Here is an 11,275-nt window from a genome sequence, read left to right as displayed (position 1 = left end):
GACATTCTGACCTGGCTGAGAGTTGTATGCCCCCGGGACCTGGGAGTCAACCTTGGTCCTGGGAGTCAACCTTGGAACCATTCTCACTCAAGAACTGCCTATTGCTCTTTCTCCGCCATCGAGGTGCGCGCGTTCGCTTCTTCTTCACCATGTCTTCCCACAAGACTTTCAGGATCAAGAGGTTCCTGGCCAAGAAACAAAAGCAGACTCGGCCCATTCCCCAGATTCAGATGATGAAAACTGGTAATAAAATCAGGTACAACTCGAAGAGGAGACATTGGAGAAGAACCAAACTGGGCCTATGAGAAATCACACATGAGAGATGACTCACATATTTATGCTGTATCCAGGTTGCCTACACCCTTAAATGATTGAAAAGATGCTACTGTCTGGACAGTTGGGGCATTTTAATTGGAAGATTAATTGTGGTGATTTTGCTCTGTTGATTTTTTTTCCCCCTGAAATAGTAGGTTGGTTCAGTAATAAATGTGTGAGATCTTTAAAAAAAACTGCCTATTTGCAAAAGCAAAAATAATTAAATTTCAAGCTCAATAAGGTGCAGTCTGTATAAGCATAGCATACCATTTGTAGGAGATTGTGTCTCAGTAGATAATGTTGCTCTCCTTCCCCTTGTAACCATCCCCACAAAACTGAGGAAATCAAAACTGGAGAGCAGATTTTTGTGGGGGACCTGCTGCTCTCCCATAGTGACGACAGTATTGGAATAAACGCTCATATATGATTCAACCCTGTCTCTGCTTAGTTGGCTCAAGTGGTGACAGGCAGCCCGGACCCATTGATTGTCCTGTTACAGCACCTCAGACCCTTCAGTCTGCACGCCGGTGCTCTGTCCACTGAGCCAAACCAGCTAGGGCAGAATACCAGTCTTTTAAGCCCAACAATATCCTTTTTCCTGCACAAGTTGCTTCTTGGTAGTGTGGACGAAAGGGGCCACATGCTGACCTGACAAGTTCAGGAGAGGCCTGCATGGCAGTCTTGCAAACTCAGAGACTAGGTCCTAAAGTAACCACAAAGGATGGTCTGAAATTATACATTAAAAGCATCATGGTGGGCAGTTATGTCCTAGGCCAGTATCTTCACTGACAAGGTCAACCTTTACCTTAACTGAGCCTATCTGTCTTTTTGCATCTATGGTAACATACCCTTGAAATGTCTGGGTAACTTGTAACTTTTCTGGAGCCCCTGGGGCACAACCAAATGTGCTGGGCACCAGGACAGATACCACAAATTCCCTCATTATCATGTTAATTGATCCTGTGCTTTGCTTTATCCCACCTCCTTAATCTATCACCAATGAATTTCATGTGTTTCATGTAACCCACCTATGTCCCTCCTTTGATTGCAATGTATAAATACAGATGTAACCCGACATTCTCTGGAGCATTATCTCAATTCGTTAAGGTTCTTATTCCCTGCACATGTCGAGAGTTTGGCTCAAATAAACTCACAAAAATTCTTTACAGGTTTCAATGTTGTTGTTTTTTTACGTTAACAGTAGCCAGTGGTGATAACAACGCTATTTTTATTTGTAATAAAAAATATGTTCATGTCTATGTTTAGATTTTTTCTAGTAAAATGATCATCATTACTATCCTGATGGGTATGAAATACTGAAAATGTTTTTGTCTTATCTACCTTCCTGATTTTGGGATAGATTTTAGGATTTAAGTGTTATTGGTCACCTAATGTCTTTATGTTTATCGCAGTGAAATCCAGTTAGTTTTTTGGATATTTAATAAAAACCCATGTGTATTTTAGTTTTTCAAATTCAGTTGACATTCAATATTAGTTTCAGGTGTACAGAGTAGTGGCTTGACATTTATATAACTTAGGAAGTGATCCCCTCATAAGTCTAGTACCTCTTTGACACCATACATCAAGCATGTCAAACTCGCGGCCCACAGCGAATATTTTTGCGGCCCAGACAATATAACGGTATGTAAGAAATGTTTTAATAACAATTTCATAACTTAATTTTTACAATATCCTGTTATACATAATTATTATTAACAACTACAACATTCACTAATGACTGATTACTATAATCGTGTTGCATTCATTTCCCTTACGCGCCTTACATGCAGGTGCACCATTTCTCTCCACTAATACTAGCAGCAAATATTTTAGCAGCCGATTGGACTGACTTGTTTGGTGTGTGCAACAGGAAATATTTCGCTTTTGGAGACCAGGAAAAACAGGTTTATTTGCATTACGCTTATTAATTTGTGCAGTTATTCGGTGTCTGGTAAGTTAACACTCAAGAAAATATTAATTTTTATTAAAATGTTCTATTCTTTTATGTTAATGATTATTCATTTATATAGCAGACCTTTGTATTCAGCATGTCGCTATAGAAATAAACCTACGTTTCTATGAAAATTGAAGCCTTTGTTTTTTTGCAGCCCACATAAACTTAAACCCTGTTTATTTGGCCCGTGTTAGCCTTTGAGTTTGACATGCTTGCTTTATCTGGTAGATTGCTTGCCTCCAGTTTGTTTTTTGTTGTGTGTTTTCTGGAGTTACGTCCTGTTCTTTCATTTGGGATATGCTTTAAAAAAACATGTTTGTTTAGTGCTTTATGTCCATTGTAATCTTTGTGAAAACTTAGAGAAACAAGTGTGTAAGAACTGGCATTGTAATCTCCATTTTAAAGATGAGGAAACCATGGCCATGGTTGACTATGTTGGTGAGACCAGGGTCACCCAGCTCATTAGTGGCTGTATCAGTCAGGGTCCTGGCAGAACATAGAGGGCACACTCTAATGGGGTAATTTCATCGGGTTTCAATAAAGTGGGGGCAGGGTGTGGGGAAACCACAAGGAACAGTGTGGTGCTCTACAGAGCTCCCTGGGCCTGTGAGGGAGAGAGGAAGGCACAGTTGCCAGAACCTTAGAAGAGAGACCTTCAGTCTGAGGCCATGGCAGCTCACAGAGACCTAGGAAATCAGGGGAACCAACACTCAACCTGTGTATCCTGCTGAGAGATCCTCATTGGCCTAAGTGAAGCCAGGGAGCCTGGTGAGATCAATGTAGGTCACTCTCCTGAGGCACAGACCAGGTTAGACAAGAGTAAGGAGTAGCCCGGGGGTGAGTTAAACAAACTAAAGATATCTAGCACAGATGTGACCCCTGGTTAAACCTCCGACTTCCTGTCTTCTACTCCTTCCCATGCTCTTTCCAGAACACTGTGCCTTAGACAGACGATCTCTCCAGGGACCACCACTGGGCCCACAGCATTAAACTTTACGCTAGTTTCCTGAAAACTTTCCTGTGAGTCTCAGCCCCTATATGAGGACAGACTAACAATCCACGGAACTGCAAATCAGACTGACCCAGGCAGCTGGCCTTTAGGCCCAGCCAAGATGGCGGGGTGGCAGGGTGAGAAAACTCACTCTGAAATCACTACTGGCTCTTGGCCAGCACAGGCTGGCAGAAATGTTCTGGAGTCTTTAATGCAATTACACTGGGCATAAGCCACAAGGCTGGCACAGTTTCAAGAAGCAAAATATCTACTATCTTTTGAATCTAGCACTTAGAGTATCTTGAAAGACTTCGTCTCGCATCATTGTCTGTAGCGCTATAATTTGCACTTGACTCTGGCTTCCTTTTTCTGTAATGCCCCTGGCATGAAACGTCAGGTTTTATGAAAAGGAATAATCTCAGGCTGTTGGAGTGTTCTACGTTGGATGAGTTCTTTACTCACCTTTATTCTTGGTTCCATGGGGGCGAAAGCCATAAAAGAGTTTAATAGACAGTTAAACCCAGGAGCTATGAGAGCAGTTAATGAGAAATGCAAAACCCAATGTTCTCAGAGAACACCAACTCACCCGGAGGTCATGGAGGAAGAATTCTCTGTCCTAGCAGAATTGTTTCCAGAGAAATGAAGTTAGGGTCATAGGCAGCTCTTATGCAGGTCTAAGCCCCTAAAAGAGGCCTAATGGCTAGTGTCTACAATGACTTCGATACAAGTTTAATGAAACCAAGTCACTCTCCTTGTCCCTCACCCAGTAAAGCCATATGCACTGTGCATTTCCCCTCAGGGCTGAGGAAGGATTTCCCAGCTCCACTCTTTTTTTTTTTTTAAATATATTTTATTGATTTTTTACAGAGAGGAAGGGAGAGAGAGATAGAGTTAGAAACATCGATGAGAGAGAAACATCGACCAGCTGCCTCCTGCACATCTCCTACTGGGGATGTGCCCGCAACCCAGGTACATGCCCTTGACCGGAATTGAACCTGGGACCTTTCAGTCCGCAGGCCGACGCTCCATCCACTGAGCCAAACCGGTTTCGGCCCCAGCTCCACTCTTAAGTCGTTTCCCTAGTACTTACTATTGGAATTGGTCGAAGAGGCACAGAGCTGAACCAGTGGATTCTCATGGCGATGGCTCTGGCACAGTGACCTCCTCGCTGTTTCTTCCCTCTGTTTGGACCATTCTTACCGCAGATTTCTGCTAGGGGTGAGTGTTTACCCAGAAGTGGAATTACTGGATCAAGCGATAATTCCATGTGTAATGTTTTGAGAAACTGCCATTCTGTTTTCTATGGTGGCTGCGCAATTTCATACCCTCTCCAGGCTGCCTAACCTGCTTTTCGTTATATATTTTGTGAAGTGTCTGTTCCCACTTTTACTCGAATGGAAGCTTCATGAGGGCAGATAGGTATTTGCTTCCCTAGAACCTCGCTTGGCACATGGTCGTTGATGAACAGTAAGGATTTGTTAAATCAGTGCAGCTGGTTTGGTGCTTCTGACCTCATTCGCACTGTCTTGAACCTCTTTAAGACCCAGCTTAACGCTGACAGAGCCTTTCTTGACCCACCTTGACATGCCTCTTGCAGTCCTTCCTCCTTTCTGCTCTGCGTTCATCCAAGAACTTGCCCCACCGCTCCCTCTGAATCTAAGCTTCTTAATGTTAGGGAGTATGGTTTGTTTCTTGTTGGCCTTTTGCCATCTTTCTGGCCCAGGGGATATATGCTCAACACACACCAGAAGGATGTTCTAAATGTTCAGGCTAAGTAGTGACAGTAAGGGCTAAGCGTGAACACTCCAGAGCTCTCTAAAACCAGCGCCCCCCCGCCCCCAAAGAATCTCTGGCTGCATGGCCTTGGCACATGCCTCATCCTCTGAGTGTGGTCCTCCTGTGTCTGATGGGAGGTTCTTCTTAGATGTTAGGTATATTGCGGGGCCATCTCTTTTGCAGGAAGAGTACAGTCCTCATCTTTGAGAAGCCACATCTGATATGGACAAAATAAACATGTAAAAAAGGTTAAGGACTGAAAAAAAAAAAAAAGCCTGTGTCTAGAGCAGGTTTTGCCCAGTGGATGGGTGTACCCAACCTCTCCCTCTCCTAGCCCCACTCCCACTGCTGCAGCTTCACAGTACGAAGCACCAAGAAACTCAAGGAGAACGCGTCCACTTCTCATTCTTGATGAGAGAGAAAAATCCCTATGCTCATGTGATTTCACTTGGTTATTTTAAACTGTTTCTTTTTCTGTCCCATCCCCTGTGATATAACATTTGCAAGCAAAATGTGAACTTTGTTTTTTTTACCTCCCTTTGCTCAGCTATTTGTGTATAAGTATTATTTGAGTAAAATCTCTAAAGGACTGTCAATCCTGTCACCCCACTCCCCTTCCTTCATACTTCCCAGGGAAGCCTTAATGCGTTTATATAAGAGGGGAATGTTTCCATGACACTTAAAGCCCTCCATGTATTTCTTAAAATCTTTTCAAATGCATAAACAATTGTGGACAAAAAAAAAAAAAAGGACGCTCTGTAATAAATCTGACTGGAAGTAACCTCATAGAGTGATTTGGTAATAAATTCCCAGCTGGGCAGGTCATGGTGGGTAGCCAGGCCCCAGGACTATAAAAATGCATTCTACATTTTTCTCTTTACATCTATAAAAAAAAAATACACATTTCCCCAAGTGTATTCTTAAATATCACAATTTGGTAAATCCAGGTAAAATCTGTCACTGATCGATTGCCCAGTGAGTGGGTACTAGGCTGCATAAGATGCAGAAAAATGAATGTGGTTCCTGCTCTCAAGGAGTTTACGGTCTCATGGAGAGATAAGACATAGTTCCATGAAACAGCCTCAGACAGCCAGTAGTTACAGGGAAAGATGTGTGGTACAAAAACAACACACCCATGGTAAGCAGGTGTTCTAGGTAGTAGAGAACTTACAAGAGTTGTGGAACTGAGAAAGCCCCCCCACCCCCACCCCCCAGATGAGGATTGATTTAGTTGTGATAAGCAGCTTTACAGAGGCAGAGGGAAGGGAGGGGAGAGATGGTTCAGATAGGGAAAACTGGATGAAGGTGTAAAATACAGTTAGCTTGCGGGCCCCTGAGGCAACTGGCCCCACAGATACAAAAGGTGAGTTTGTTGGGGAATGGTGGGGCCAACTGTAGGAAGGTGGTGAGAATGAGGAAGAGATTGGAGTTTCCTGGAAGCTGGACAGAAGGAAAGCTGATGTGACTGGGATGCAGGAGGGTCTGCAGCGACCTTGGTGCAGACTTGCATTGGTCTGGCAGGTGTGGTTTTGTGTTTGAGACGAACAGGATCTATCCAGCCCAGCCGACATAGTTCAGTGGTTGAGCATTGACCTATGAACCAGGAGGTCACAGTTCAATTCCCGGTCAGGGCACGTACCTGGGTTGTGGGCTCGAACCCCAGTGTGGGGCGTGCAGGAGGCAGCCAATCAGTGTTTCTCTCTCATCATTGATGTTTCTATCTCTTTCTTCCTCTCTGGAATCAATAAAAATATATTTTTAAAACAATAGAGGATCTATCCATCTAAATGTCACCAGTAGGTCAGGGGAGATGCTGAAGAGCAGGAGGTCAGAGGGAAGTAGGCCCCAGGCCTTGGGAAGGAATAAACACACAGGTCAAATCCAGACCTTGTCCCTCTGGTTCACTGCTCTCTTCCTGCTTAGAACAGCACCAGGTGCAGAAGGAATCCTTATCAGTGCCTGTTGAATGAGAGCTAGGTCAAGTCTAATTTTGCACAATTTCTGTGCAAAGTTCAGCAATTCTTTATTTCTTCTCCAGGCCTATGATGGAGTTATTTTTTCTTTAAACACACAGGTCAAATCCAGACCTTGTCCCTCTGGTTCACTGCTCTCTTCCTGCTTAGAACAGCACCAGGTGCAGAAGGAATCCTTATCAGTGCCTGTTGAATGAGAGCTAGGTCAAGTCTAATTTTGCACAATTTCTGTGCAAAGTTCAGCAATTCTTTATTTCTTCTCCAGGCCTATGATGGAGTTATTTTTTCTTTTCTTTTTTAAAAATACATTTTATTGATTTTTTACAGAGAGGACGGGAAAGGGATAGAGTTAGAACATCAATGAGGAGAGAAACATCGATCAGCTGCCTCCTGCACACCCCCTCCTGGAGATGTGCCCGCAACCAAGGTACATGCCCTTGACCAGAATTGAACCTGGGACCCTTCAGTCCACAGGCTGACGCTCTATCCCCTGAGCCAAACCGGTTAGGGCTGGAGTTAAATTTTCAAGTGCACCTGATGGTCTTTTAGAGCCAGGTCAAGCCAGGAGGCCATGTGAGTCTCAGGAGCTAATAATCCTGAGCCTCACTGTGGCCCATCAGGATTAACACTTGGGGTGGATGACTTCAGATCCCAGATCCCAGTTAGTCATCTGGCAGCTGCCTCTCGCCTCCCCTCCCTCGTTGCCTGTGCTTGAGCCTCTCCGGGGTGGTAAGAGGATATCGCCTGGAATCATTAATTATTGCTGCTGGAAGGCAGCTTACACAACAGCACATGTGCCCTTGTCATTAGACAGATGAACTGAGTCAGGCCTGAGGGAGTGAAGCTGATTCAGAACACGCGGTTTCCTGGTATCAGCTCAGAGCCCAGCCTCATTCATGCAAGAATTTACAAATATTACTGAGTGTGTGCTATGGTCAGGCCCTGTTTCAGGGCTGGAGATACAGCAGAGAACAAACAGACAAAACTGCTGAGGCGGGGAGACCAATAGTCAGCGAGATAAGGTGGACGGTGAGAGGTGCCGAGGAAAAAGCAGGGGGGAGCGAGGGGGGCGTGCAGTTGTAGAGAGGTGATCAGGAAGGCCTCAGTGAAAACGTGAATTAGAGCAAAGCGCTGACTAGGAAGTGGGAGGGAGCATGGGGCTTCTGGGAGCCGAGTGGTGCAGGGGTCCTGTGACAGGAGAGGGCCTGAGCCTCACTGTGGCCCACAGGATTAACAGAAACGGAGTGAGAGAAGAAGCTGGGACTTCTGTGGGCAGGAGAGAGAATGTGGCGGTCAACAGGGCCCTCCAAAGCACATAGCCGTGGTGTGGGCAGCTGCCTGTGCCACCTGTGCCAGGCGACCCCCTGCTCCAGAGGTCTTTCAGGCTGACAGGACATCGTGGCCTCCTGTCTCAGGACAAGGAGACAGAGCACCGATGCAAAGCCAAACCAAATCAAGTGGGCAGGAGAGAGAATGTGGCGGTCAACAGGGCCCTCCAAAGCACATAGCCGTGGCGTGGGCAGCTGCCTGGGCCACCTGTGGCAGGCGCACCCCTTCACCCCTGCTCCAGAGGTCTTTCAGGCTGACAGGACATAGTGGCCTCCCGTCTCAGGACAAGGAGAAAGAGCACCGATGCAAAGCCAAGCCAAATCAGTTGAGTATGTAGATTCTGCAAAATATCAGAGGAGCAAGTTCATCGCTGAAGCCAGTGCAAAGGGCAGGGTCAGAGTTCAGCAGCATTCCTGCCTTGGCTGAGTGAAGAGTAGACCCAGATATATTTATGTAGAAGAGTCTGGCAAACAGCGATGCCCCAGTGGCGACCCATGTTATTAATTCAGGCTTGTCCCACCAGTGCTGCATGCTCATATGAATGAGGCCTCTGCTCTGGCTGGTGCGAATGCCAGGCCCTGGGTGGGCAGTGAGGCCGCTGGTTGACTAGCACTGTGGTTTTAGAGTGAGTTCCTGCCATCAAGGGCTCCCACTCTACAGACCTTGGGGCAGAGCCGGGTGGGCAGATCTACTTCCCTGGGCATCTCAACCTCTCCTGGTAGCGAGGCCCCTCTTCTCTGTGGGTGGCCTGAGAAGGGTCTGGGTAGAGCCAGAATCCAGGGCCAGGCCACTGTCAGAGTTCGGTCAAGTTGGACTTGAACTCGGCTCTGGTGGTGATCCTCTATGTACCCCTCTCTCTCCCTCAAGATGGTCCAGTTCAGAGTTACAGTCAACTCAATTTCACAATCACTTGTCATTTTCTAGCTGCCAGACACTTGATCTGTTGCAGGAATACTAAGATTGAAAAGGCATGAACCCAGGCCCTGGCCAGGCAGCTCAGTTGGTGAGACTGTCATCCTGATACGCCAAGGTTGCAGGTTCCATCTCTCCCCCCTCCTCTGTCTCTCAAATCAATCAATAAAAATCAATCAATAACAAGTGGGAGCCTTGTTAAAAAGGCATGAATCTTTCCTCCCGGGATATTGAATCTATTGTATGTGTATGGTGGTGGTAATGGTGGTGGAGAAAGGTGTGTGTGTGTGTGTGTGTGTGTGTGTGTGTGTACATGAACTCACACATGCTTGTGGGAGGCATCCTGAGATATTAGTAGGAAGAATCCTGGACTAGAGTGCAATGGCCTCCTCCCAAGTCCCTGTGGGCCTCTGGGTCTGCCACTTGTTTTCTTGGAGTCTTGGCTTCCATTGCTGTTCAGCACAGGCAGCAGCTGACACCTGATTGGCCAGCAGCATGTCGCTGATCTCAGTGAGGTCCTCCTTGGTGAACACAAAGCCCACATTCCCCTGGATATGAGGCAGCAGTTTCTCTGGAGCTGGGTTGCTTTCCAGGTGTCCTCGGATGTCCTCGTGCCTCATGGTGTTCTTGCCCATCAGCACCACAGCCTTCCCGGGGAGGGACATTCGGATCTGCGCATCTGCTTGGAACCCACAATGGCTGCTCCCACAATGAAGCCTTTTGGATAATCATCCGGAAGGTGGATGATCTTAAGGAAGTAGTTGGACTTCGAGGTCGCCCCGTCTTCCCTGGGCATCATGGTGGTGCGTCAGGGATGGCCGCACAGGGTTTAAAAATGTCACTCTCATGAAGATGCCTGACTAGAGGAGGGCCTGCAATGGTTTTTCTAATGAATTAATAAACATTTCTAAAATTTCCCACACTTAATTTTTAACGTGGGAAATATTGACAGATATAACTCACGTAAACAAAACTCTTTAGGGTTCTCAATAATTTTTAGAATATAAAAATTAGAGTCTAAAGGGGCCCTGACCTCCCAAACTTTGGAACTGCCCATCTAGAGAGAGTAGTAACAGTGGGGATGAAGAGGAAGGCACAGTGGTGGGCAGCTATGGAGATTTCCAAGCAAAGTGATTAAGGCGCTGCCTGTTTTCTTTTTGCTACTTATAGTAAAACACAGGAGGAGAGAGATACATTGAGGGAAGGACTATTAATCAAAAAGGAGCTAGGATGTGATGGTTTTATAAATGCTCAGCCTCTCCAGAGGAGAAGATGCTAAAATTAAGGATGACTTCTGAGAAGGGTTTAAACCCAAGGTGCAGTTCCAACAGTGACCTAGAGATAGAGCAAATGGTGTGACTGTCTTTTGTTAAGACCTCAGAAATATCAATGGCAGAACCTCGTAGTAGCATTCAGACACACAAAGGACCCTTTGGAAGGCTGCTCGCTTTACAGATTCTCTCAGTCAGACGATAGGACCTCTAAGAAACTTACGGGCACTATCTCTTTGCCTGTCTCAGTAGGAAGCCAAGGAGAAGGGTTTGCCTCACAGAGATTTGCAGATGTAGCTTTTGGCTAATGGGGTGAACCCCAATGAGAATCACATGGGACCCTCTAAGTTTCTGTGAGAATGACATCAGCAAAGACAGTGCCAATTTGGATAGAAAGGGACAGCACACACTAAAAAAAGGCCATGGGACCTCCAAAGTTCTACCGGCAGGAAAAAAGCTGAGAAAACTACTCAGCTACAAACACATGTGCTACCTTTCAAAAAGAAGAAAGGCCCAGAAGGCAAAACCTAGAACCACGGAGAATGACTCCTAGTCCTTGAAACCTAATTAGGTGACTTCCAACATCTGCCCGGCTGGGTTCTGGAATTGCTTTGAACCTCTGTGAGACTTCCTTAAGGCTCCCACTTCCCCATTTTTTTTTAATTTATTTATTTTATTTTTTAAAATATATTTTATTGATTTTTTACAGAGAGGAAGGGAGAGGGATAGAGAGTTAGAAACATCGATGAGAGAG

At 45.7% G+C, this 11,275-nt stretch overlaps 2 pseudogenes; one reads left to right on the top strand and one right to left on the bottom strand.

Annotated features, from left to right (window-relative positions):
- Positions 1-89: 89 nt before the first annotated feature.
- On the top strand, positions 90-423 carry LOC102241820 (annotated as a pseudogene).
- A 9,198-nt stretch (positions 424-9,621) lies between these two features.
- Positions 9,622-10,046, bottom strand: LOC102247223 (annotated as a pseudogene).
- Positions 10,047-11,275: the final 1,229 nt, after the last annotated feature.

This window comes from Myotis brandtii, unplaced genomic scaffold (assembly GCF_000412655.1).
Source record: "Myotis brandtii unplaced genomic scaffold, ASM41265v1 scaffold714, whole genome shotgun sequence".
Taxonomy (NCBI): domain Eukaryota; kingdom Metazoa; phylum Chordata; class Mammalia; order Chiroptera; family Vespertilionidae; genus Myotis; species Myotis brandtii.
Note: the sequence above shows the minus strand (reverse complement) of the source record. Positions and strands in the feature narration are given on the sequence as shown.